The following is a 27017-nucleotide window of genomic DNA, read 5'->3' on the forward strand; positions in this document are numbered from 1 at the left end:
TACGAAACGTCAACGTTTGCATATAACTGGGTAGAAGGCAAAATATGCATACCCAACAAAGGTACGTATTGCTCTTATACGTACTCATGTTTGAAAGGAAAATCCCCCCCCCAAAGAGCTATTGCAATATATTTAAATATCTCTGTAGGAACCGTAAACAAAATTATAAAATCAGATGTAAAGCTAATCAGAACAAAATAATAATAATGTTCAAAATAAACAAAATAATAATAATCGCGTAACGCCGAAACATGTTTCTTGGCGTAAGACTACGTATGAAAATTATATGGCAAGTGAAAAATACACATACAGTGGATGGACAAAAATATGGAAACACCTTGTGAAATGCATGTTTGAGAAGAAAGATTGATTTTAATGAAATATGTAGGTGGCGTTTTTGACTACTGACGCCACCTATACAACTTCGTAAATGTGCTAAACAGTTCAGTTGTTGTCGGAGTACTGTTATGTGAGGTTGTCATTGCATTATGTCAGAGTTAACAGACTTCAAACGTGGGCAAATTGTTGGAGCACGTATGGTAGGTGCTTCCGTAAGCAAGGTAGCCGAGGTGTTTAGTGTTTCAAGAGGTACTGTATCGAAGATTTATTCCGCATATTTGAAAAGCGGAAAAACATCATCTGCTAAATCACAGCGCGGACGAAAGTGTGTCCTGAGTGATCGTGACAGACGATCATTAAGGGCAATTGTGACGAAAAATAAGAAGACCACAGCTTCAAAAGTTACTGGTGAAATGAATGTTGTGTTACCGAACCCTGTGAGTACCAAAACAATTAGAAGGGAGCTTCATAAACAGGGAATTGCTGGCCGTGCTGCAATTGAGAAGCCACTCATCAGTGATGCTAATGCCCGTAACAGGAAAAGGTGGTGTTTAAGTCATAAAGCCTGGACTATAGAGCAGTGGAAGCGAGTAATAGGGTCTGACGAGTCTTCTTTCACATTGTTTCCCACTTCTGGCCGAGTTTACGTCTGGAGAACGCCATCTCAAGCCTATAATAATACAGACTGCTTGTTGCCAAGAGTGAAACATGGCGGTGGTTCTGTTATGGTTTGGTCAGCCATATCGTGGTTCTCTGCTAGCCCCATGATAACTGTGTCAGGGCACATGACTGCCAAGACTTATGTGAACATTTTGGCCGATCAAGTTCATCCCATGGTACAAACTTTGTTCCCCGATGGTGATGGTGTCTTCCAAGACGACAAAGCCCCAGTTCACACAGCTCACATTGTCCAGGACTGGTTTTCTGAGCACGAGGATGAGTTGTCCCATCTCCCCTGGCCACCACAGTCACCAGACCTGAATATTATCGAACCTTTGTGGTCTACATTGGAACGGAAAGTGCGTTCTCGTTACCACCGCCAACATCGTTATCTGAACTTGCCACCGTTTTGCAGGAAGAATGGTATAATATTCCCTTGGCAAACATACAGGAACTGTATTTATCCATTCCGAGAAGACTGCAAGCTGTTTTGGATGCCAACGGGTTTCCTACACCATATTAAGCAAAGAAACATGTTTTTTTTAAAGGAGTTTCCATATTTTTGTCCAACCCCTGTATATAATTGATAACGCTTGAATATACTTTTTATCCGATTGCAATAGGAAAAGATCGCTTTACTACCGAAAAAGAGGAGAAAAAGACTTAATATGTTGTTTAGAAGAAAAAATACTTAATATGTTGATTCAGAGAAAACAAGGAAAGTTTTTTTTATAAAGGACTATTACTGGATTCTCTTATAAAGTAAATCTCCACCCATAAACTCTTTAGCAAGACTAGGTTCTCTAAACAAATCCCATAGATTTCTTGGTACATTAAAGGGTTTATTTCCATGAGACACCACCACCGGAATTACTATTGATAATTTTGATTTTTCTTCTGTTTTATGCCTTTTAAGTAAGAGGAAGTTGTATTTCCATAACTTATACGCTATCCAATACTTTGGGCTAATTTCGGCTTCTATCAAGGCATAAACAAATAAGCTTTCTGAATATTTCTCGTCTTCATAGAGAACACTAAATCACTAAATTTTTGTTTTAAATCTTCCTAAACAAATGATTCTTTTTTAATTTTAATGGTTTGTAGATGGAATAAAGATTTACAAGATCCAGGTAAATAACGGCTGAGAAATTCTTGAGCAGCTATTGGATCGGAAAGGCATTTTTTAGCTAGCCCATCATGATTTAATCTTTTTGTCATAAATACAGCTTCTTAAAATCATTAAATAGGTGGAAATATATGCTTTTTATCTGGATTTATACTAAAATGTATTCTAATTTTTTTATTGCAATGGGCTCATGCTATATAGAAATATTCTGATAAATGTACGCCACATAATGTCACTTTAACATTTTGAAACTGTCACTTTAGCATTTTGAAATAACTGTTGCTTTAGCAATTTAACGTTTAGCATTTAACTGTCACTCTAGCATTTTGAAATAACTGTTGCTTTAGCATTTTAACATTTAGCATTTAACTGTCACTTTAGCATTTTGAAATAACTGTTGCTTTAGCATTTTAACATTTAGCATTTAACTGTCACTTTAGCATTTTGAAATAACTGTTGCTTTAGCATTTTAACATTTAGCATTTAACTGTCACTTTAGCATTTTGAAATAACTGTTGCTTTAGCATTTTAACATTTAGCATTTAACTGTCACTTTAGCATTTTGAAATAACTGTTGCTTAGCATTTTAACATTTAGCATTTAACTGTCGCTTTAGCATTTAGAAATAACCTAGCAAGATGGAGCAAAAGAAAATTTTAAAGTAACGGCAAAAGAACAGAAAGTAAATGTACATGAGAAAATATGATAACTACATGTAAATCATGTTCTCCAAAATAGCCAAACATATGGAAATACTAATTCATTTGTTAAAAAGATTTGAAATTGAAATCATAAAATGAGTCGATGTAACCAATAAAACTAATTTCGCTTACTTTAAATGCATAATAAGTTTTCTCTTGAATTCAACGTCAAACCAAAAATAAAAAATTAAAATTAAAACATGATGTCTTGCATTTTGAAACATTTTATGGCTAAAAAAGTGATTTCTGAAAGCCTTTGATAAGAAAGAAAATTGCGAAAAGACTTTAAAAAAATATGTGCTTCAAAAGGAGTTGGTTCATGGTGGCGATTATTTAAATTTTCTTAAGAAATAAAGTGAAACATATTCTCGCTTCAGAAATATGATGTAGATTTATTACTGAACTAATGAAATCAGAATACTCTGTACTTGTTGCGAACGACAAAGAAATAAAAAGAAAACATGGTGAGTACATCGTCCACTTTTGCTTTAAAAATCAATCTGGGTATATGGATAGATAAAAAGAAGAATCCATTTCAATTGAGAATAGTGAATTTTCAGCTTTGAAAATCGAAGCATCAGAGGATCTAGCATCGTATCTTTTCTTCTGGCATCAACTTCTAAGAGTTCTAACCAGTAGTTAAACATTTTACCAAAGGCCCTTAGTAATCATAATAAAATAAGAGGTGTATTAAAAAATACACCACGCCCGAAAGCGAGATCGATGTCATGAGATAAACTCAGTAAATAGTAATTTTTAATGCAATTAAATGGCATGTCAGTAGCAGTCCAAGAGGCAAGTATCATTCATCGCAGCAACAGTTGAGATGAGAGAGAGGCATCAGTGAGCGAGGAGATGAGTGCTAGGTCACGTGAGGGTTGATGCAAAATAAGTCCTAAGTTTTATAAAACTGCTAAATAAAACGTAAAATAGGACTGTAGAAGCTCAAAAAGGTGAATTTGAAGAGATAATAATGTCCTTATTCTTCAGAAACACAATTCGGGTACTGTACAATTAATAAATCATGCTAGAAAATTTATTTCCTTAAACTTTCTTTCACGGGATTTTTATCTCAATTACGAACTTTGTCACGTTAGGTTAGAAAAGATATGCCTTTTTCGTACGAGTTCTACACAGGATGTGGTTTTATAACCCAGGTGCCTGCTCACAAGTGTTTCTAACACCTGAGTCTTCCTTAAAGTTGCAGAGTACCACTATGTGATGCGAGGAGGCCAGTAGCGAGTGAAGGAGTCATAAGACCGCGAACTAAAATTTTTCACTGTAAGCAAAGTCTTTGCTATAAAGCACTACACAGTACTAAATAAATTCTTGGTTAAATTGAAATAATAAGTAAAATAAGTAAGCAATATGAGTCCGAAAAATCTCTTCATTATACATCCAGATTTGTTTACAGCTATTGTTAACTGCAGCCTTTACAATAGCCCCCAAGCTGGAGGCGTTTTTCTTGTTAACTCGCAACTCGTTTACACTCTTCTATCTTTCTCCAAGTTTCTTTTTTTTTCCTTCTTGTCCCTCCTCTATCAATTCTTAGCATGGCGGGTCTGCTTTTGTAAATACTCACGTCTCCATTCGGCACATATTTATCGTAGAGCGCCCGTCAAGGAGATAAAAAAAGGGGCCAGAAGGGAAGGAAAGAGAAGAAGAGGCCAGATAGGCAGAGCGTACTCAATATAGCAACTGCCGAAATACGATAAGGAGAAAAATGTTAAACATCATTGTGTTTTTTTCGTACGAGTAGAGCGATAGTTGTTCTTTACTTACTGGATTCTTTGGGGAAGTCTTCTCGGCACGACGTTGGCATCTGTAATGAAGAGTTCGATCCCAAGTTGTGTTTCTTTTCGACACTTTCAATGGCATGCGAGCGTTTGCGCAAACCGCACGACACATCAGCATACAAAGGCACTTCCCATCCCTTCCCACTCCCAGTTTGGTCGCCAACAATTTCTCTCCCGCCTTTTGTTCCCTTGTGGCTCGTAAGGACACAGACGCCAATAAGGGGAAGAAACGCATAAATAAACAGCCCCGCTGCTGACAGCTTAGGCTCTACCTGCGGGACCTCTCTAAAATTTACGTTTACTAATCAAGGATACTAGGGTGCCGATGAACGCCCTGGGAAATTTGGATCGTCGGTTGAATAAGTGAGAAAAGACTCTCGGAGGGGGCTGCAACAAATTTCTCCCTACTTCGCATCACATTATGTTTCGGCAACGCGGGACTTGACGTCGAAAGGAACCATTCTCAGAACCAGCGCAATTCCAGGAAACACATGTAGCTAGGTTACCATTCTCACTTACTACAAAGATTTGAACGCCAAACAGTAATCGATTATCGCTCAAAGCGGGGTCACGTGATCCTTCAGAAGCAGAACTTTCGTCTGATTGGTTGTCTCTACCCGGGACCCGAGATATTTTCGGTGAGGTTTGAAAAAATCCCGCGTAGCCGCAACATTGCTTTCGTAGCTAGGCGGGACTTCGCTTCAGGCGGGGATCTTTTTTCTAGGAATCCTCCCGTTTAAACCAGTGATACCAGAATCTCATTTCTCAGAAGATAACCTCTTTAGCCGCAACAGAGCTCTTATCTCGAAGCTTCACAGCCCTACTGGGAAACCTAGCGTCTGCTCATCCATCTTCTTGGGTGGGCGGACTCTTTTCTTCCGCGCAGCCCTAGGCGTAAGAAAGTAGCGGGAATAAGCATGATGACAGCATCCAATCCTGTGTTCGCCGTTTCTTTCCCTGTTATTTCACTCTTACGAGTAAATGTTAGACTTGTACAAGTAGAGATAGACCCCCGAAGTACGAGACAACAACACGGAAATGAGCGACACTTAACCCCAATTTCAGCGAATCGAAATATCATTAATGGAACATTCGTTGAGACGAATTTCACTGAGAAGCATTTCGATATAAACCTATCATTATTATTTACTTGGCAATAGTGGAATTGTATGCATTCCTACCTTACAATCTTACATTTTTTATTATTGCACTGAGTTTCTAGTCATAGTAAGAGAAAAGAGGTAAAATCTTTACCTGAAATCGCCGCATGTGTTTGGGATTCTCTGCGTTTTTTAGACAATTCTGATTGCACTTCAAGAAGAACTTCAGAAAAAACCTGAAAAATATGGCAGGGTATTTTATTTCTTACATTTAAGTTTTACACTCATTATACAAATGACATTTTTCAATTTATCTTTAGTGAATGAATGCGAGATAAGTTTGTCACTTGCGTTACTAAAATAATTTTAGTTCACTAAAAAACAATTGCTCAAAATAAAGCAATTTTACAAGACATAGTGAAAAAAGTCAGCGTACGAACGATAAAAACATTTACCATAATTAGAAAAATAAATAAACAGAGAGAGAAGTATAGTCATTTAATCAATATTAGTCTTGCGCTCTTAATATAAATATTATCATTTCCAAAAGCATAGCCTATAATAAGTAAAATTATAGGAAAATATGCAGTTTTCATTGTTAATGCAGTCTAGAGTTGTTTGTCATTAGTTAAACAGTCATTAAACTAATTTTAATGTTATTGTATTATCACAGGGAACCCTTTCACTTTCTTAATTAACCTGCTCATTAATAAAGCCTCCCCCCTCACACGCATACTGATGAAGCAACTGAAGCTACCCAGCAATTACTATCATGTCCTAGTGTCGAATTCCGATTACAGAAAAGGCAGTTGGCTGCATCTGGAGCTTACAACTCGGGTTTGCCCGTGGGTAAACGTATATTCGAGTTTCTTTTGTAAGAAACTTCTAGAAAATTCTCAACGCAGGAACTTCTCCTTTTAGGCTGTTACTTTTTGAGCGTTTCACCTGATTAATGTTTTCATAAATTTATGTATCAGGTAGTATTCTTGATGTTTTACAAAATATCATTTAAATTGCCCAACATATTTCAATAATTTTTACAAAAACTCATTCTCACAGACACTTTTAAACGCTTATCTTATCTTTTTGGCTTGTAGACTTGCTCATTAAAATTTTATCTTTTTGATTGTTTCCTTCAAAGGGTAGCATTTTACAAAGTATTTTCTGCAGCATATCTCCAAAAATGAAAAATATTATTTATTTATTACCATCAGTTTATTTCTAATTTGGTAATGCTTCGTAGTTTAAACCATTTCCTTGATAGTTTTTTTGTTTTACATTCTCGTGCTCTACCTGATGTTTTTTTTTTTTTTTTTTTTTTTTTTTTTTAAATTGATAAATTAAAAGAAACCTTAACTATACTTCTTGAAATGTAATAAAAATTTGCTCATTCTATCATAGCACTCTTTGTTGCAATAACTTCACTATTTTTAAAAAACTGAGAGAAGTAAAAAATTCAAAATTACTTTTTTATTTTCAAATATGACCTCACCTCACAATAATACGCATTTTCGGTTATTTACATAAATATCGTTCTGTTTTCTAGTTTACGTGCAAAATCTTAAAACGTTTTGGTAGCAATTAAAATAAATAAATAAATAAATTATAAATAAATAAAACACAAATCAAAGGAATAAAAAGAAAATCAAATAAAAGAGAAAGTAATTACTCAGTAATTTAATAAAAAGTTTCATACAGCCATGCATAAAACCAACTTTACAAATAAGAAAAATGAGAAAAGCTCAGCACAAAGCAGAAAACCGTTTTTCATGGGTGGAACGCACTATACTTGGAATGCTATGGAATTCTAGGGAATTTCCTTACGAAAACCTTCAAGCCATTCTACGTTATTTATTAGATCGCTATCATAGAGTATTTGTAAAAGGATCTGAAAAATGTAAAGTTTTAGAACAATTGGCCATATCATAAATTTTAAATCTGGATAACTTTTGTTGCCCCAAGGTGAATAATTTACTGCCAGATCCCTTTAAATGCAGATTTCATTCTCCAAATCACTCGCACTGTGCTTTATTCAAGGCAACTACTTTCGCAAAATTTATTTCAAATATATAGTACCAGTGACTTAAGATATAGGATATCCTTCTCCGTCAATATGCCAACGTGTGCAGATCAACACTTACATGAATTAGAGCTATTATCTAAAAGTTAAAAGGAAAGCAAATATTCTTCGAAACTATACAAATCCTCTAATTAAAGCTGTCCGTGAATAAGTTATGAATTGATTGCAAGGGAATTTTCCTTTGACTGAAAACGAGAAACAGAATTTTGCGCCTTATAAAAAAGAACTGCGCCAGTTAGCGAAAGAGAAAAATTCCATTGTACAAAAAGCGTCAACTTCGGATTCAAAGGAGCGAAGGGTTTTTAAGTTTTATTATTCCAGCAGCAATAACTGCACTATCCTTGTTATTCAATGGAACACGTTAGCATGAACATTTTGAGCACGAACAACGTCTAGTAGATAATCATTTATCTGATTTGGACTAACAAATGAAATCCGTCCTCAGAAATGTCTAATTTAAACGACAGTGAAAAGGTCACTCTTTACACGCAAGCGTTTCAAAATCGCACGCAATCGAATAACTTACACCTGAGATTGTATCGAAAGTAAATAAAACGAGTACCATAGAGAAAGGAGAAGTTTTTAAGGTTAAAGGAATTAAAAGAGAGAGTTTCAGATTATAAACCTGATATTTTTTTAGACATTTTACACTCAACTCCCCGCTACTGGAAAAAATTTGGTTAAAGATATACTTCACTTTCACACACTAGCAGCATAGCGATAAACTCTCTTGAAATGCGTTGATAGTACATGGAAAAGATGAAACAGGCATTGTTGCACTAGTTAAAACGACTAGCTTCGAAGCAGAAGAAAAGCTCTTCGGGGTCGTTTTGTGTTCTATGATATTTTAAAAGATATAAAATTTTCTTTGATGTATGCTCTACCTTCACAACCTGGGTAAAATGTTGCAACCTAAGCATGTAACGAGATTGTATGCGAGAAAGAATAACTGGATTTCATCTTAAAACTGATTTTAACTTCTGGCTTATCCCATTTCTTATTTTTTATTTTGCTTTGTCATGTTTTGATGACAAATGGCTTCAAAAAAAATCAAATTACCTTTATTTATATCAAAAGAAAATAATAACAAGTCGAAAACACCATCTTTATGCGGTACAAAACCTTAACTTAGAACAGTCATAAAAGACCTCTTAATTTATTACAAAAGTTTAACTGTTCGTTACAAAGCCCAAAAATCACCTCAAGAAATATGATTTTACAATGTTCTATAAACATAAACTAGTCTTTAAAAGAAGAAAATTACCTTTTATTTATGAAAATAATTTTATATTTAAAGGTCGAAAACTCCTTTTTGTCTGATATGAAACTTTAAATTTAAAAGAGAAAAACTGCATCTATATTTATGTTTCAAACTTAAATTTCATAAAATGAAAAATGACCTCACATTTTACTTGATATCGTTGTGCAATTCATAGATGTCAGAACGATCTTTTTTCTCTTAAACAAAGTTATAACCAATATTTATGTTATCGAACAAGATTTTGGAATTCAAAATTTTTAATTAATGAATCAGAAATGCAGATATTACATGCAGAAATGCAGTTTATCAGGAATGCAGATATTCACAATGAGCTTAAAGTTCTAGAAATTAAAACGTTTATAGCCAAAATTGCCAGAAAAGTCTTTAAGAACATCCACAAGGTTGAGAATGAGAGTATTCCTTTACTTAGCTACGATTATAATGAAATTAATAACGCCAGAAGGCCAGGAGCAATTCTAAGGGCATTAAACTAATGATTATGAAGAATTTTATTTAATTTTACTTTATTTAGCATTCTCTGGAAACATATTTTCATAATATGCCTTACAGCTTTCATTTTTAACAGTAATTTCTTATTATTGATTTTATTTTAAATTTAATACTCTTACTTAGAAAAAATTGTAATTCCTAGCAGTAGATAATCATAAACCCACTGGGTTAGTCTAGTGGGTCTATGATTATCAGCAGTAGATAATCATAGACCCACTGGTTAGTAGGTCCATGTAGATAATCATGTGACATAGTAAACCCCTTCTCCCTCTTCGGCTCTACCAACCCTCTAAAAGTATGGCTCTGAACCTCGCCTTCATGTCAATAGCGAATATTTGCGCCCCGCTTTAAAATGTTACAGAGTCACAATTTTTGTATACATAAACGTCTTTGCACTTTCGCGCTACAATGTGCATTCAGAAGTTACAGAACATGATTGCATAATGTAATGGTGGATCATTAAACATAAGTACTTGATTAGGTATAATAGTAGTGGATAAGTAAAGCTGACATTAGTACAAACTGTGTATAATCAAGTGCAGTGATTAGATATAATATTCAAAGTAAACTGTACAAGGCTATTTGTGCATACATTAGATGTAATTACTTACCACTAATATTTATCACTACTTTCTGATTATAATGTATGCACAAATAGCCTTGTACAGTTTGCTTTGAATATCAGAAAGTAGTGATAAATATTAGTGATAAGTAATTACATATAGCAAAGTATCGTGTGCAAACAACTGTAGAGAGTAATTACAAAATTACATATAGTACAGTACCGTGTTCACGAGAATTCAGCTCAGTTAGATGGAAGACACCGAAGGCAGAGGTTTGTCTAATAGCTGGACTTAATTTTTCATTTGTCCAAATACCCTTAAAAATAATAAGGGACCAATCAAAATCGTCTGGCTCTGAAAACCCTCCTCTACCAAAAATGCCTGCCGATAGCGCTCGTGCTACACTTTCTCTCCTCCTTCTGCTACTTCCCACAATGAAATCTATATTTAAAATAGAAGAGAAACACGCCAATGTGACAGTGACAATTAAAATCGCAATAACAACCTTGTATTTAGCGTAAGTATATTAAAACACTCGACAGATTTCGATGGCAGCTAAAGGTGCCTCCTCCTCAGCAGAACGAAATTCCTAGAGAAGGGGGAAAAAAAGAAAAATAAAGCAAAGGAGTCTCAGAAAGACGAGGTCCTTATCAGCACTAGGACCACTAACTAACAAGCAACTAAACAAGTAACGTTCAAATAATTCAAAGGGTAATTTTACACGAACTATTTCGGTATCTGTTCGAAATTTGTCTGAAAGTGCAAGCTGCTTAAAAGCTCAAATAGAAGTAAATAAAAAATGAAAGGAAAAATTTTCAAATAAAGCTACAGTAAAAAAAATAAAAAAGCAATTTCTGATAAAGGTACAATAAAAAAAAGATAAGAAAGAAGTAATTCTTTTGTTTAAAAACGTATATGGGGGATGAAAACGTATTCGTCCTGACTAGAAAAAGCTTTGAACTTTCCAAGTAGAAATAGGCCTTGAAGAATTTCGCTATCTCTACAGGAATTTGCGAAACTAAGAAAGAAAACTAAATTGCAGTGGCTTTAGTTGCATTAAAACTGGCTGCCCAGAAGAAACTTTCATTATGTTTAGCAAGTGAATGGCTCGGTATTCTTTAGCCCAATTAATTTCGGTTACCTTTCCATGACTTGGAGCAAAGAGAGAAAGACGCATTCAACTGATAAAATGTTCGAGATCTAGAAAATCGGAATCTATTGTAATAAGGCACCGGCAGTTGCAGAGGAGAATCGCAGGACCAGTGTGAACCACCTTAAGGATCTTTAAAGAGCAGACAACCCAAATGGGTCATGTGACTGCTCTGCGGTGGCCTTATAACCCAGATGTCAGCCGATCTTGTCTAAGCCCTTCGAGACCTCTTAAAACAGATTTGGGGATTTACCTGTCCCTCTTAACTTCGGCCAGCAGGGAGATCACTAGACGCCTCGGACTTCGCGGCCCATGTCCAGTGGTTCAAAGCTTTAGGCTATTTTTTGACTTCATTTCTTTCTTTAGGCAGCACGTCTTCTTTTTATCCATTACACATGTTTTTAAGTTTCTGCAGAATTTTTTCCCCTGCTCTTACATATCACTTTTATAAAGAAAACGCTTTCGTCTCGATGATGGATACTTCATTTTGTGGGACAATTAAGTTGTTCGCGATTATTAGTCAAATTTGACCGCGGACAACAAGCAGGGTAAAAATTTTATTGCGTTACATCCAAAGCTGCGCGTAAATAAATATTTAATGAACAATGTATTAGTAGCACGGGAAAAATTGCAATCGAAATACTTTTTCCTTTAACAAGAAACGTGAATCAAGTTTTAGTCTTGCTTAGCATCATTTCAGTGTCCAACAGGGAAACTATTCTTTTTCCATTGTCCTGAATAATTAGTTTTTTATAAATTCCTTAACCAGTTAACTGTGATTGACGAGTATACTCGTCATGTGTGTAATGAAATGGAAAGATAAGAGGGAGATTTATTTAGTAAGTATTGTACATAATGACAACGTAATAGAAACAAAGAAAAGTAAAATAATAACAAAGAGAATGGAGCTAGTGATTGATTATAATAAAAAAAATGGGTGGAACGGATATGAGCGAATATCGTAGCTTACTCCATAGCAAGAAAACGAGTCATAAAGTACTACAATAAGATATTTCTCCATTTCTTAGACATTATGTGTCTGAATACATTCATATTATATAAAAAAAAATAATAATGGAACATTACCGCGTATATGAACTTTTTGCTCAAATTTATGGAAGACACTTTGCGACGTATCCAACTGAAAGAAGTAAATCGACACAAATTCGCCATTTAGGCGGGATTAAACCAATTAGGCGGGAGTCGTGTTTCGGATTATATACCCGGAAGATCGGGGAAAAAAATTCCCTACGCGAAGGTACAAACGTAAGATCAGGACGGAATCGCGTTACTGGATTTGCGAAGTCCCATTGTGTATTTCCCTGTTTCGCTGAATATCGCCACAGCAGGAATTTAAATTCTTACTTTATGTATAATATTTAATTTAATTGATTGCGTTTTTAGTTTAATATGTATGTAATATATGCTTATGTTAACCCAATAAGTAAATATTAGTAATTTTCAATTTTATAAAAAAAACCCATCTTTTTCATCCAATATCTTACCAGCGCAACTTACTCTGTGATGGACGAATAGACTCGTCATGGCTCGAATCCGGCGACACAAAACGGTGTACACTCTTAAACGAGGGCGCCACAGTTAACTGGTTAAGAAAAAGGCATTCTTTTATGAAATATTATTTTCTTCGTTGGTCGAAAATGAATGCTCTTTGATATTATATTTAAATATTTCCTTCGGTCTTCATTATGGTGTTCAAAGCATCATGTTTAAATATTATGCAAGTTTGCACTGCATCCATTTGTCCCACACTTTCATAGTTCAAGTGCATCTGACTATCTATTTATCCTGACTTTTTTAAAATCTTTTTTTTCTTTGCTTTTGTACTCGTTCTTTAAATTTCTCATTCTAAAAACCGCTCGGTTAAGTGAATCTTTTGTAAGCGCTTATTATCGAACCTCATTTATCCAGAAGGAGAATGAGCTATTTATAGTAACATTTCACCCTGTCTATTCCGAGAACAGAGACACTCTGGCGCTAGGTTCACTTAACAGTATTATATTTCGTTCATATTATAACTCAGAATGCACAAAATTTATATCATTTAAGAATTATCTAATCGTTGCCACATGTTCTATTCAAATACTATAATAAAGCTAGAACGAATTATAAAAGAAATTAAGCAAACAAAACAAAAAAGAAACAGTTTTTCACAGACGATTGAGTATTTCTCATTCAATTAATTCAGTTCTCACTTCTCGACAAGGCAAAAATACATAAAAACTCAATATCTGTATTAAAAATTACGAAGTAAATCTTAAACACTTATTTCCTCGAAAATATTCCAGAAAGGATTAAGCATGATTTAATTCGCAATAATAAATGAAGGCGTTATCTTTGTTGTTGCGACGCTACGTTTCTCTAGATCGGCAACAAATCCACTACTCTGCTGTAATTGTTGATAATTGTAAAAATATTGCATACAGATTTACTAAAGGCATAAAAACCTCAACCGGAAGATAAGTTTGTTTATCTGCCGTTATGGGAATCAAATATGAAGTGTGAAAGTCTTATGAGCATTAAAGTATGCCTTTAGAAAAAAATCTGATGTGTACACCACATGACTTCCTTGTACGGAATATTAAATTATACGCATTTTGTCTTGCATTTCGTTTAAACTTATTGGATTGAATTAAACCTACTTCGCCGACAGCGCATAAACCACAATAGAATAAATGCATTCTTTAAAATTCACTTTATTTGTTTACCAAAGCGACATTCTGGCGCTGGGTTCACTTAACAGTATTATATTTCGTTCATGTTATAACTCAGAATGCCCAAAATTTATATTACTTAAAGAATTATCTAATCGTTGCCATATGTTCTATTCAAATACTATAATAAAGCTAGAACGATGTATAAAAAAAAATTAAGCAAACAAAACAAAAAAGTAGCAGTTTTTCCCAACGATTTAGTATTTCTCATTCAATTAATTCAGTTCTTACTTCGCGACAAGGCAAAAATACATAAAAACTCAATATCTGTATTAAAAATTACGAAGTAAATCTTAAACACTTATTTCCTCGAAAACATTCCAGAAAGGATTAAGCATGATTTAATTCGCAATAATAAATGAAGGCGTTATCTTTGTTGTTACGAAGCTACGTTTTTCTAGATTGGCAACAAATCCACTATCCTGCTGTTTCAAATGTAAACAAGCAATGGTCCCCCATCAAAACAAGAATAAATGCTAAGCAAATTGTATGTATTACAATACATTCAAATGTTACGTAACACAATCTAAAATAGGGTTTGTATGTCTTTGATCTCTTTCTTACTACACTTATTAGTTGACATGTTACGCCACTGTTTGGTGAGCTTATTACTCTTCCATGAGTTATTTCCTAATAAACAAATAAACGTTTTGTGCTTTTACATAACCTATAGTCACACTGCTCATCCGAATAAATTAAGCATTTATTTCAAAAGAATAAAAAGTTGGGAAAGAAAAAGAAGAGCAAATGATTGGTTTTCAGGATGATTCAATATTATTTTTCTCCAGCATTTCGGGTTAAGCGAAGTTTGACTGATCGCTCCAATGTCGGCTGTACTGATAACGCCGAGTTTAAAGATTAGACCTATTATTTTCCGAATATTTATTTTGATTTCAGTAGAAATTGAATACAATTTTGGCTTTAAAGTATTGCTTCAAATACGCAAATCTACTTGTTAAGTTTTTATAACTGCTGTACAACATTTTAGATGGAAAATTTTTATTTCACATATGTTAAAAATGGGAGGGTCTTCTTGCGCGATTCCTTGGCTTGGATAATCAATATCACATTAGTTGCTGTTACTCGAAGTGTAAATTGACACATAATAAAAATGCTTCAAACTATGATTTTTGTAAAATAACAGTGAACACAAAAGCATAAATTAAAATTATGGAAGTCTAGAAATGTACGGAAATATTAAGGACAAACTTTATACGAATTTTGAAAACTGAAGTAAGAAAGTGAAAAAAGGAAAATATATAATTGCCGCATGCGTACGAGAAAGGGCTTTTATACACGCACCTACTACACAATCAAATTAGGATAAACAAAATATCTATTATTAGCAAAAGAAAAAGTTGAGGAAAGTGTGACGACATATGCACACCTCGGACACACAGGTGCTTAATGAGAAGAACTTCTGTTTTGTTCAGAGACTAATTGACAGAGAACTTTGAGGAAAGGTGTAGCGGAAATCCCCTGGTATGGTTTCCGGACATAAGGGACAGTAATTACCTCATTCCAGGTATTTTTCCGACAATGTGTTGAATAAAACGAAATAGAGGATCTTTTGCGTAATCTTTTTATGTAATAAAAGACTAAGAAGACGCAATCCTGAGTCGTGGCTGCATCCAGCGGCCATTGTGTGAATATTGGCTGTCATGGTTGATTATGTTAATTGTTACTAATCTAGAATTTTTTATTAAGTTTTAAAATAATTTATAAGACAACAGTTCTTTTCTTTCACCCAACACGGGTGTTCAGACGTTACAGCTTTATTAAAATTGGTGGCAGCAGTACAAATAGAAATCCACGAAGTTACGAATATCAGTTCGAAAAAGAGAATACAGCTCATCGTTAAGCTGTGTGGATCGGAAATATCAAAATGAAATATTGTTATTAAATGTAATAATTTACATAATAAACATGATTAACTTTTCCCTTTCGAACTGTTAATGAAAGGTACATTTAGAAAAATTACTAAGAATGTTTACAAGATTATTAAGAGCACAAAGAAAAACATTTTCTGACATTACTCTTCTTTCACCCAATGGTCTACCAGCGCCCGAGTGGTAAAGTCGCTAAACACTGATAGCTCGGTCCTGGGTAAGAATCCTGATGAATGGGGTGGCTGCATGGGCGTTTTCCTGGTTTTTCCCATGTGTAACGTGTATATGAGCTATTTCCTTTAGAAAGTCCTCCACAAACGCATCCCCTTCCCTTAGGCAGCTAGCCCTCGTGTGCTTTGCCCTAATGATCTAAACCAAACCAAAACCCTTCTCCAACGCACATTTTCCATACAAGGCAGATTACGTGCATTTGTGCATCATTCACGTACTGCTTTAGGAGGATTAGTTAGCAATTTGTATGTGCAATAATAACACAGCCAGGGAATAATTAGTTGCTTATAAATTCCAGGATAAATAGCACACCATATATTAACATGCTAGGCGTTTACTAAGACTTGTTCATAATTGTTGACAGCTTTAATTCTCTTAGTCTTGATGCTCGTAATTATTTGTACAGAGTGTTTCTATAGATATCCAATATTGAAAATTTTGCAGTTTTGAAGACGTTTAAAGAACTTTTTCAAGTGTTATACTCAATATTTTGAAGTTGACATTTAAAGAATTCTGGGAGGAAAAATATCTAAAGTGTGCAATATTTCAAAACAGAAATATATTTACACTATTATGTAAAAATAAGGGATTAAAACAAATAAGCAGTATGAAGTTAATCCTTGTAATTGAAATATAAATCAGATTTGAAATAAAATCGATAAAAAGAAAAATATTTAGGGAAAAACAAACCGAGTGTGAAAATCTCTCCTTGGAGGATGAACACCACATAACTATACTTACCAGTTGAAATTTTTATTTTCCGTTCTCAATCAAAAAACCTTGCAAAAAAAAGGAAGGGAAGGGAAAATAACATAATGAATACTAGGAAATATTTGAAAGAATATTACGAAGCATTATCTCAATTCTCTATGGATCATTCACGTTTAAAATACGCAATGGAATTTGTTCTTCGGACTGGATCTACTGATCCGTTGCAGTCAATATTCTTTTCTCCAGTCATCTGAATCCACAGATCCTAACCATATCTCACAGTTACAAGCAAGGTGTGATACTTTGCTCTCGTTAAAATAAAAACGAATGATATTGGAAATTATATCCTACATCTCGTTTGCCATTCAAATGGGGAGAAGCGAACAAATTTCTTTTCTTTTCTTGGAAAGAAATTTCATTTACGTGGCAGGTGCTAGAAATTGAATTCAAATTTCTACCGAAAGCGCTAGTTTATCCCAAGTAAACACATGTTTTACGTAATGTATGGCATCATCTTTTCCTTCTGTAAAGAATTTATCACTTAACTAAGCTGGTTGAGGTTTGGGTCCCTACATCAATCCCACCTGCGGATTCTAAGGCAAGTAATTCACGAATCTTTTCCCAGAAACCATTCTTTACCACCAAGAGCACATATGGTGTATAAAGGCTGCGTTTCAGTCAGCGGCGTAAAGGGCATAAAGGCGTAGTCATAAGGACATAAAATACGGAAATTCCGTTCACACTTGCGAGAACGGGGTGTAAGCCGTGGCCAATGGCAGAAGCTACATTTGCGCATGCGTAGATGTGTCTACAACTTTTCGGCGCTGTTCTCCTGCTCGATTGACTTCCTGCGTTCGCTCTGCTTGTTTTGTGACAGCGAAATCTTCTGTAGAACGCCGCTTCGTTTTAGCTCCGTTCTGATGGGTCGACGCTTATCCCAAACTCGGCGTAAAGTTGAAAACTTTGAACCCTATGCCACGAGCCCTGAACTAGATTTTGTGACGTAGCACAGACTGGTTGCCTTGGCAACGGAGCTCGGCTTTAACCACTTTTGCCCTTTACACCACCGTCTGAACGAAACTTAAGAAATCCATGATGTTAGAAGAATATAAAATGGGTGGGAAGGGGAAAAAAGGCAGTTATATAGGCAGGAGCCGAAGAAAAAAGAGAAACGAAACTATGGCAGGGAAGCGAATCAAACTAGCTGCAAGGGGGTGGAGGATGTACAGGCGCAGCTCCGATTCAACAGTGCGACATTATAATCTCGGGGCCAAATCCTCTCTGATAAATGGTAAATCTGGGCCCTGTGAGTAATTGAGAACTCCCACTGCTACCTAACATCCAGCCTGATAGGGATCGGATCTAAAATAGTGAGCCCGCCTGCTTGGACGAAAAGAACTGCCATACTGCATGAGCTAAGGTATATATCCGATACCCTGCCCAAAAAAGTTGTTTTGAAAGACGCCAAGAAGCGCCAACGTTTTTGTACATTCGCAAACGGAATTTGTAACATTGAAATTTCTGATGCCTGTTAATAAAATGACTTTCGATGAATAGTTAAGAATTAAATCCAAAAGTAAGTTTTTACAGTGCCCAGGGTTTTAACATTTGCGAGTAAAACTCCGTTTTTTCCTTTGAATTTTCATTTACTTGTTTATTAATTAGTTGTAATAGAAACATTAGAGGTACCTACTAGAAGAAAAGTTTTTATTTCCAGCAGAAATTCAAGTGATATTTTGGGTTCTACGTGAAATTACTTGTTTACAAATCTAATTCCCATTAAAAAGAATTTAATTTAGACTCTTGACGATAGCATGCTCTTGTTAGAATACATCAAATCACTGACCACGGAGAAAGACTTTTAGCTATTCTATAGGGTATTTTCTCCCTCTTTCCCGCATACGTCGGGGTGTAATAGGAAGCATAGTGGAAGCATATTTCAGAGGTTCGAGTCCCGATAAGGGTATGGTACATTTTCCACGTCTTCTGCTTCGAGTGATTCTATAATTCATAGATGACTTTCGATTAACTCATTAAATTTACATTTCCATCAAAGTTCTTATTAAAATTTTACATATTTCCTCATTAATTGGTAAATAATTATATTTTCCATTTCAGCTATCTGATTAGAAATATTTTAGATACCGTATTAATATACTTATATTAATGCTCCAGTGCTGGAATTTATATCATGACACAATATCCAGTAATAGATAAATAGCTTTTCATAAGATTTTTTTTTGTCACATTTTGAGTTATTACCGAGTATTTCTCTATTCATTGCTCTTCCCGATTTTTAAAATTTTTTCAGTATGAGCAAAAATGAGATTTCTAAGATTTTTTATTCGCTTTATGACTCCTTAAATAAATGAAAAATAGTATCCAACACAATACGGTCTGACAGTTCAGATTTCCGACTAAGGTTTTATATGTTTCTCAGGTTTTATATGTAAACCCAGATAATAACTGATAAAACTGTGACCTACAGCCCACGCCTTGGGGGCCAAGATAATAAGATAGGAAAATTTAACTACTGAATTCAGACATAACATATAAAGTATGAAAGCAAAATACTCAGTACGTAATGTTTATACTCGTTATTATGTAACGAATATCTCTTATGCAATCTGTATGATATATGTATAAATTTATATGGTCTTACATCTACGACGACATCTCATGCTAAAAGGTTAGACATGATTGGCTCTATTAAAGTTTTATGAAGTCTTTCCCTCCCCCCCCCAAAGGGCGATAGCACAGAAGGGCTATTAATTTCGTTTTGGGATTTTGCGTTGATTCACGATAAATGTCCGTTCACTTTTCAAACTGTTGCCACCAACTATTACAGCCCTGTATTATATTTAAAGAAATTAAATAATGAAGAAGCTACATAAATGTAAGTATGTTTCTCGCATTGTGATAAAACAATGGTACCTAGAGCCATCGAATTTTGAATAACGTAATCCTCTAGCGATTATGAGCATCTGGAAGCCCTAATTTGGAATTTGTTTTATTACCTGTTCCATATTTTGTCAAACATTAAAGAAGTTTTGATTAAGAAACTTAACAATTTCAAAGAGAGGAATGGCAACTCTGTACGGGAAGGAAAAAAAAAAAAAAAAAAAAAAAACTTTTTTTTTTTTTTTCTCCGCCGCACGAGACTGTGTATCGGAAATTTTAAAGGCATGCTCATTTTAAAATTATTTTGTGTTATTGCTGTTGAACTGAATTTTATGGTTTAAATGCGAAGAACATGATATTTAATAAATAAAGTTAAAACACAAAACGTTAAAAAAAAAAAAAAAAAAAAAAAAAAAAGGGGGGGGGCCCTTTGGCCGTAACGCAAGATCCGAAAACTTTTTTCCCCCACTTTGCTTTAGTGAAAAACATGAAGGATTTTTTTTCCTCTTATTAAAGTCCTTTTTTCCTAAATTTTTAAGGCATCTCATTTGTTATCAATAATGGATTAAAATGTGTGTATGTAATATGAATCATGCTTTTGATTCCCAAATATTTACATATTCTACTGTTATCGCCATTTTTTATGATATGTCCTGATCTCTTTGCTGCCCTCATTGGCCGTTAACAGATTGTTTCGAGTGTCACTCATTTAAGTTTAATGTCTCTATAGAAGAAACATTTCTATGGCGTTTGTACGAGCAAATATATGCTTCACTCCACCAGCGACAGTGCCAACGAGTGCCACTAGTGCCAGAATTGCAGCAGTAAAAATAATTAATTAATTAAGTAATCAAGCAGGGAGGTATATAAATATTCAAGCTTACATGAATTTATGTATTCAGTGTAAACTACCATACATACGAACTTTAAGTATCCAAGAAATTACTGTATATATATATATAAGTGTCAACAACCATACTAAGTACTCATAACTATTCTATATAGGATAATGTAATCAACTAATCAAATGTTTCTATTGCGATCAAGTATTCAAGTATATAACTAGCATTTAAATGTATAAACGGTATTCATAACATAATTATGTATTTATTATGTTTTTATTGCAATCAAGTATTCAAGTATATATCTAGTATTTAAATGTATAACGGTATTCTTAACATAATTATGTATCTATTATGTGTGTACTCAAATAACGCAAGCCCCAAATAATGAATGTAAACAGGTCTAATGTACGTCTTACCGCAATCAAGCTGTCAAGTACATAACTAATGTATTCATGTAACTTTATAGTGTATCCAGTGTATTAATGTATTTTTGAGGGAACCTATCTCATGCATTAAAAATTATTATTATTGTTATGTTGTCCTGGAAGTCGGGAGCTGCCGGTTCAAGATAGTGGAGGGCGTGGGACATCTTTGTTAGATACAAAGACAGTGGAGGGCGTGGACTACCTGCTTACCTTTGTTAAACATCAGGTGTCCCCGTCCTCCATCACTGTCACCATAGAAGTAAAATGTATCCGATAATGCTAAAAGAGAAATCTTCTGAAAATCATCAACATCAATATGATGCAAGATCATCTGATAAGCAATACAGGAACCTCTAAGAAAATGAAAAGATAGAGGCAAATTTAAAAAATACTCCTCGTGTACATTAAGATAACGAACGAAACTATATGTAGTTTTACTTTAGCTTATTAAACCCCATTCTCTTGTATCTGAGTGCATATCTATTCAATTTTATGTATTAATATTCAATAACTGTTTTAAAATAGAGACGACATTTAGGATATGAGACTAAGTTTTCTTACTTATTTCAAAATTTAGAAGTTTATACTTAATCGAATATGGTATAGCATTCGAAAGTTACATTTTAAGGGAACGAGCGCCTTCTTGGGAAATATCCTAAGAGAAATAAACTCGAATCCAAGCTACTCATGCGGAGAGACACAAAAATATGCATGCCGGGAGCTCATTTGACGGAATTCAAACGCACGTCGCCCACCGATGGCAAAGCGTTCATATAGCTGAACACTGAGAGTTCAAACGAGATTCAGATAGCAAACAGGCTGGTTGCCCGAGAATTTTCGTGCTTTTTTCCAAGTGTAACTATGAATACATGCCGGTGTCCCTTAGGGCTCCATGAAAGCGTATCTTTTTTAGTAGCATAGCCATCGAGTGCTTTGCCGTAACCTAAGTAATCCCAGTCCAAACTCGGGTCGAACTACCAATCAGTGCACAGCAGTATTACCCACTCGGCCACTGACAGGCCTGCATTATATAAAGAAACAGCCGCAATCCAAAAAACTTACAAAAAACGGCCACTAACAGGTTTGCATTATATAAAGAACCAGCCGCAATCCAAAAAACTTACAAAAAACGGCCATTGACAGGCCTGCATTATATAAAGAACCAGCCGCAATCCAAAAAACTTACAAAAAACGGCCACTAACAGGCCTGCATTATATAAAGAACCAGCCGCAATCCAAAAAACTTACAAAAAACGGCCACTGACAGGCCTGCATTATATAAAGAACCAGCCACAATCCAAAAAATTTACAAAAAACGGCCACTGACAGGCCTGCATTATATAAAGAACCAACCGCTATCCAAAAAACTTATAAAAAACGGCCATTGACAGGCCTGCATTATATAAAGAACCAACCGCAATCCAAAAAAACTTATAAAAAACGGCCATTGACAGGCCTGCATTATATAAAGAACCAGCCGCAATCCAAAAAAACTTATAAAAAACGGCCACTGACAGGCCTGCATTATATAAAGAACCAGCCGCAATCCAAAAAAAACTTATAAAAAACGACCACTGACAGGCCTGCATTATATAAAAAACCAGCCGCAATCCAAAAAACTTATAAAAAACGGCCACTGACAGGCCTGCATTATATAAAGAACCAGCCGCAATCCAAAGAAAACTTATAAAAAACGACCACTGACAGGCCTGCATTATATAAAAAACCAGCCGCAATCCAAAAAAACTTATAAAAAACGGCCATTGACAGGCCTGCATTATATAAAGAACCAGCCGCAATCCAAAAAACTTATAAGCAACTGCATTTTCACAATATGTGAAGATTGCAGGGAATGCATGTACATGAATGATGCATTTAGTGTCAAAATTTCTCATGGCTGCTGATGATGATAAATTTAAAAAAATAATGAAAAAAGAAAGAGCCGAAATCGAAAATCAAAGAATCATTTCAATCACATGGTGTTTTCAAAAGTTTAATTATTTTTTCTTTATATATTTATGGATACATGTGTATGCTTAAGTGTATGGCATGCATGTATGCATCACAGAAAACAAGAATAAACTATGTATGATTTTCCGTGATCATTTGGAGTAAAACCTAGAGACATAGTATAGCAACTAAGTAATTAGAGGCATAAATTACTAAACAAAGGCATACCATAAGTAACAAAGCCTCAAATGAGATGTAGTAACAAAACTTTTTGTCAATGAGGTCATTTTAGGAACTTTGCTCTGTCGTTGCATGGTTTTGATGGATGTATTGTTTATAGATTAGCCTCTTTCTTTACAATTGCTAGCATGTGTTCTTAGATCCATTTTTAAATGATCAGGTAATATCTTTCAAAATGTATCATAATTTTCTGCAGTGTCTCCAGCATTTGATAAATAGCACCTTTTAGCGAGCCCAAAGATGGTATTTAAAAATATTTATTTTATTTTATTTTTTAAACTTATTAGTTTTGAAGCTGTCATTTTTAAAAGCTAAGTCACACAGTATTTTCTAGTTTTTGTAAATTGTAGATTTACCACATTCTGCAACTCGGCGTATAATGTATTTCTCATTGCCTACTTAGCATGCCTTCGTGGTGTTGTGGTCAACACACTCGGCGCACAGTTCGAGAGGTCCGTGGTTCGAGTCCCGGCGAGGGCATTGCTCATTTTCATCTCTCCTGTTTTCAAAAAATCCTAACTTCTCTACATTGGCGCCCGAACCAAAAAAAGGTGGCAGAGGATAATTCTTCGTCACCAGGATTTGGCGATTGGGTCCCCTAAATCCCAGTCGCCCTTTAAAAGGGGGAGTATATAAGGTATTTCGCCCACCTTCTTAGTTAGTGGTCAGCACGCTCAACGCGTATTCGAGAGGTGGTTCGAGTCCAGGCAAGGGCATTGCTCATTTTTCATATCTCCTTCCCTTTGAAATAACTTAATGTCTCTACAACAGAAGAAGCTAAATAAATCTAGTAAATTTTCATTCGTGTACAGATTAAATTTCACCCACCGCATTTGTATTTTAATATTGTTAGAACAATTAAAATGGAATTTTCTTTTAGGACAGGATTAATCATTTTCCCTTTTTCTTCCTTGAGCGAAGTATAGGAAGTATTGTAATCGCGAAAAATTTCGGGTCGAAAATACTTCAACAGAAATATCCATTTTCACATTCCCCAATAAATTTGGACGTTCGGACAGAATAAAGGACTGCTTTTTCCAAATGCATTGTAAAATGGATTCAAAATGGATTTTTCTTTTTTCTTCGTGACATCTGTACGTTCATTTACGTAGGTATGTATGCATCTTGAATAACTCAAAAGTGATGGAATGGGGAAATTTTGGGAACTAGAACGGGGAAATTTTGTATATGCGACTACTATATGATCTAGTTGTGCACCTTAATAAAAAGTTAATTTTCGGTAAAATAACGAAATACAACTTTTATTGCGATGTCCTGGTTCCTGAACATACATATGGGAATATTTACTACTCGTTATGGAAAAATAAAATAAGAAGTTTGACTCTCGTACAACAATAATATTTAAGTTCAAAATTTTCAGTTTTTTTATGTCGTTTCCTACATGCCTTGAGGAATCGGTTAATTAAGTCAGAATAATTCAAAGAAATATGTTTACATGAAGTACAGCAAAAAACGTGAATAATTTATGAGCCGGACTTCAGTGACTTCTTATCGAGATCAATACGCTTTGACGATTGGAGGTAAACACTTGGTAACTATGACGTAAATATAAGTATAAATGTATATATTTCCTTTTTCTGCGATATTTTAGAGGCCTAAGTATGTGAAAGAATACATTTAAAAATTTTCATTTTGAACGGAATTAACCCATTAGCCGCTGGTGTTGCGTTGACGCAACGGTCAAAATAAATGGGTATATAAATATAACTATCTAAGACATTTTATACCAGCAGATGGTTTTGTGTAGGGAATATTATGAAGATTATTGGAGAATGCATTATTCCTTTTGAAAACTCCTATTGAGATTGTAGAATTAGCCAGAAATAGATCAGCAACAGGAAGACCTAGTAAATTCAGCATTCAAAAACCATTGCATGGAGATAGTAGAGATTTTATCGTAAAGTCCGTTGATACCAAAAGTCTTTGTTGTAAAGAGTATCATAGCCAGACTGTTTACAGATGCAAAGTATGTAATGTAGCTTTACATCATGATTGTAATCAAGTTTTTTCATACTTGAATCTTTCAGTTGACATAATCTGTATTTGTAAAAGAAATACAATGCTTAACCTTCGTTTGATACACGTCCAGTTTCTAATTTTATATAAATCCGAAGATCTGGAACGAATTAATGAGGTATACCGAGCTACCTCCGCATATAAAAGCCGTTTGGCTTGCTCTTGATTTGGATCGAAGTGGGAAACATCTTCATAGATCTGTTGTGAAATTTTCTTTAGTACGTTACGTAACACTTAGCTGCTTCGATGTATGGAGGTTAGCGAACGATGTCTGCGATGCCGTTTGGCTCATGTTCGAATCCAGTATAAGGCATGAGCGTTTGTAACTGCAGTGCCTTGAAGGCACGAGAAACACTTGCAATCTGTTGGCTGAATAACCTCTCCAAGAAGTTAGTCGAAGAGGAACTGAAGTGCATTTTTTCTTCCTTGTACGAAGTAAAAAGGAAGTATTGTAATCGCGAAAAGTTTCAGGACGCATATTTCAAAGAAAATATCCCATTTTGATCTCTTTCGAATGCAATTTAACGATGTATTTCAGCGATATCTCTATGTAAGGACAAAATAAAATACTCTTTTCCTCCAAAAAAATTATAAAACTGCTTTAAAATAAATTCTGAAGATAATTTTTCGTGGCATCTGTACGAACGTATGTACGTACATGCGCATCTCGCATAACTCAAAAACGAGTAGCCTCAGAACGTTGAAATTTTGTATATAGGACTGCTATAACATGTAGATGTGCACCTCGTATTTTGGTTGCAATCGGCCGCACCAAACGTACATAAATATATTTATATATATATCCACTCTGTTACCTGGCTCAGAGATCTCAGTTTCTTTACTCTTATATGTTTGTAAATTGTACATTTTTTGCTTTAAAAATGATTGAATTATGTGGTTTTCATCTTCCGGTTAAGGATTTTATGCCTTTAATAAATCTGTATGCAATATTTTAGAATTATCAACAATTTTTCGAGGAAATAACTGTTTAAGATTTACTTCGTAATTTTTAATACAGATATTTTGAGTTTTTATGTATTTTTGCCTTGTCGCGAAGTGAAAACTGAATTAATTGAATAAGAAATACTCAATTGTCTGTGAAAAACTGTTTCTTTTTTGTTTGCTTAATTTCTTTTATACATCGTTCTAGCTTTATTATAGTATTTGAATAGAACATGGGGCAACGATTGGATAATTCTTTAAATTATATAAATTTTGTGCTGCACGTAGTGTGTCTCATGAATCATCTCATGAATATGAGATTCACATCTCATGAATATAGATGCGTGTAGCAAAATGTTAAACTAGAAATGCTTCCAAGAATCTAAAGTTCACCGATGGTACTAAAACGGTAGCTTTTTATCCAGAGAGTCTATAATGTATATGTATAAAGGAGAAGTAACACATAAGCAACAACAAGCTTTAAAAGTAGATATCCAAAACTTGCATGAAACCCAAAGTAATACAAAGTAATATTGGGTACTTATTGACTTCTAAATTAAGGCCTTATCTAGGTTAGTATTCTCTAAACTCATCCCAGTCGAAATTCAACTTTCAAGAGTAAAACTTGAACATGCGCAGAAATATGACCCATTCAAAACTTATTATCTTGCTCACGTTATAAACCAAAAGCAAAATGTTTTCACTCAAATGATGATATGGCAAGCAATAAATGCAGAAATTTGAAAGCAAACTCATAATTGTTGTGCACTTTCACAAAACCAGTTTTTATTCTATTCCAACGCCCGATTTGTTAAGAGTTTTCTTATT

At 34.6% G+C, this 27017-nt stretch overlaps 1 long non-coding RNA gene across 2 annotated transcripts in view; it reads right to left on the bottom strand.

Annotated features, from left to right (window-relative positions):
• Positions 1-27017, bottom strand: part of LOC146996648 (uncharacterized) — a 61744-nt gene that overhangs the window by 12944 nt on the left and 21783 nt on the right. For both annotated transcript variants that reach the window (XR_015041445.1, XR_015041446.1), the window contains exon 2: positions 5877-5958. This is a non-coding gene — a long non-coding RNA (uncharacterized LOC146996648). The remainder of the gene's footprint in view (positions 1-5876; positions 5959-27017) is intronic.

This window comes from Stegodyphus dumicola, chromosome 6, assembly GCF_044657685.1.
Source record: "Stegodyphus dumicola isolate Sdum_Otavi_A_Nest chromosome 6, ASM4465768v1".
NCBI lineage: Eukaryota > Metazoa > Arthropoda > Arachnida > Araneae > Eresidae > Stegodyphus > Stegodyphus dumicola.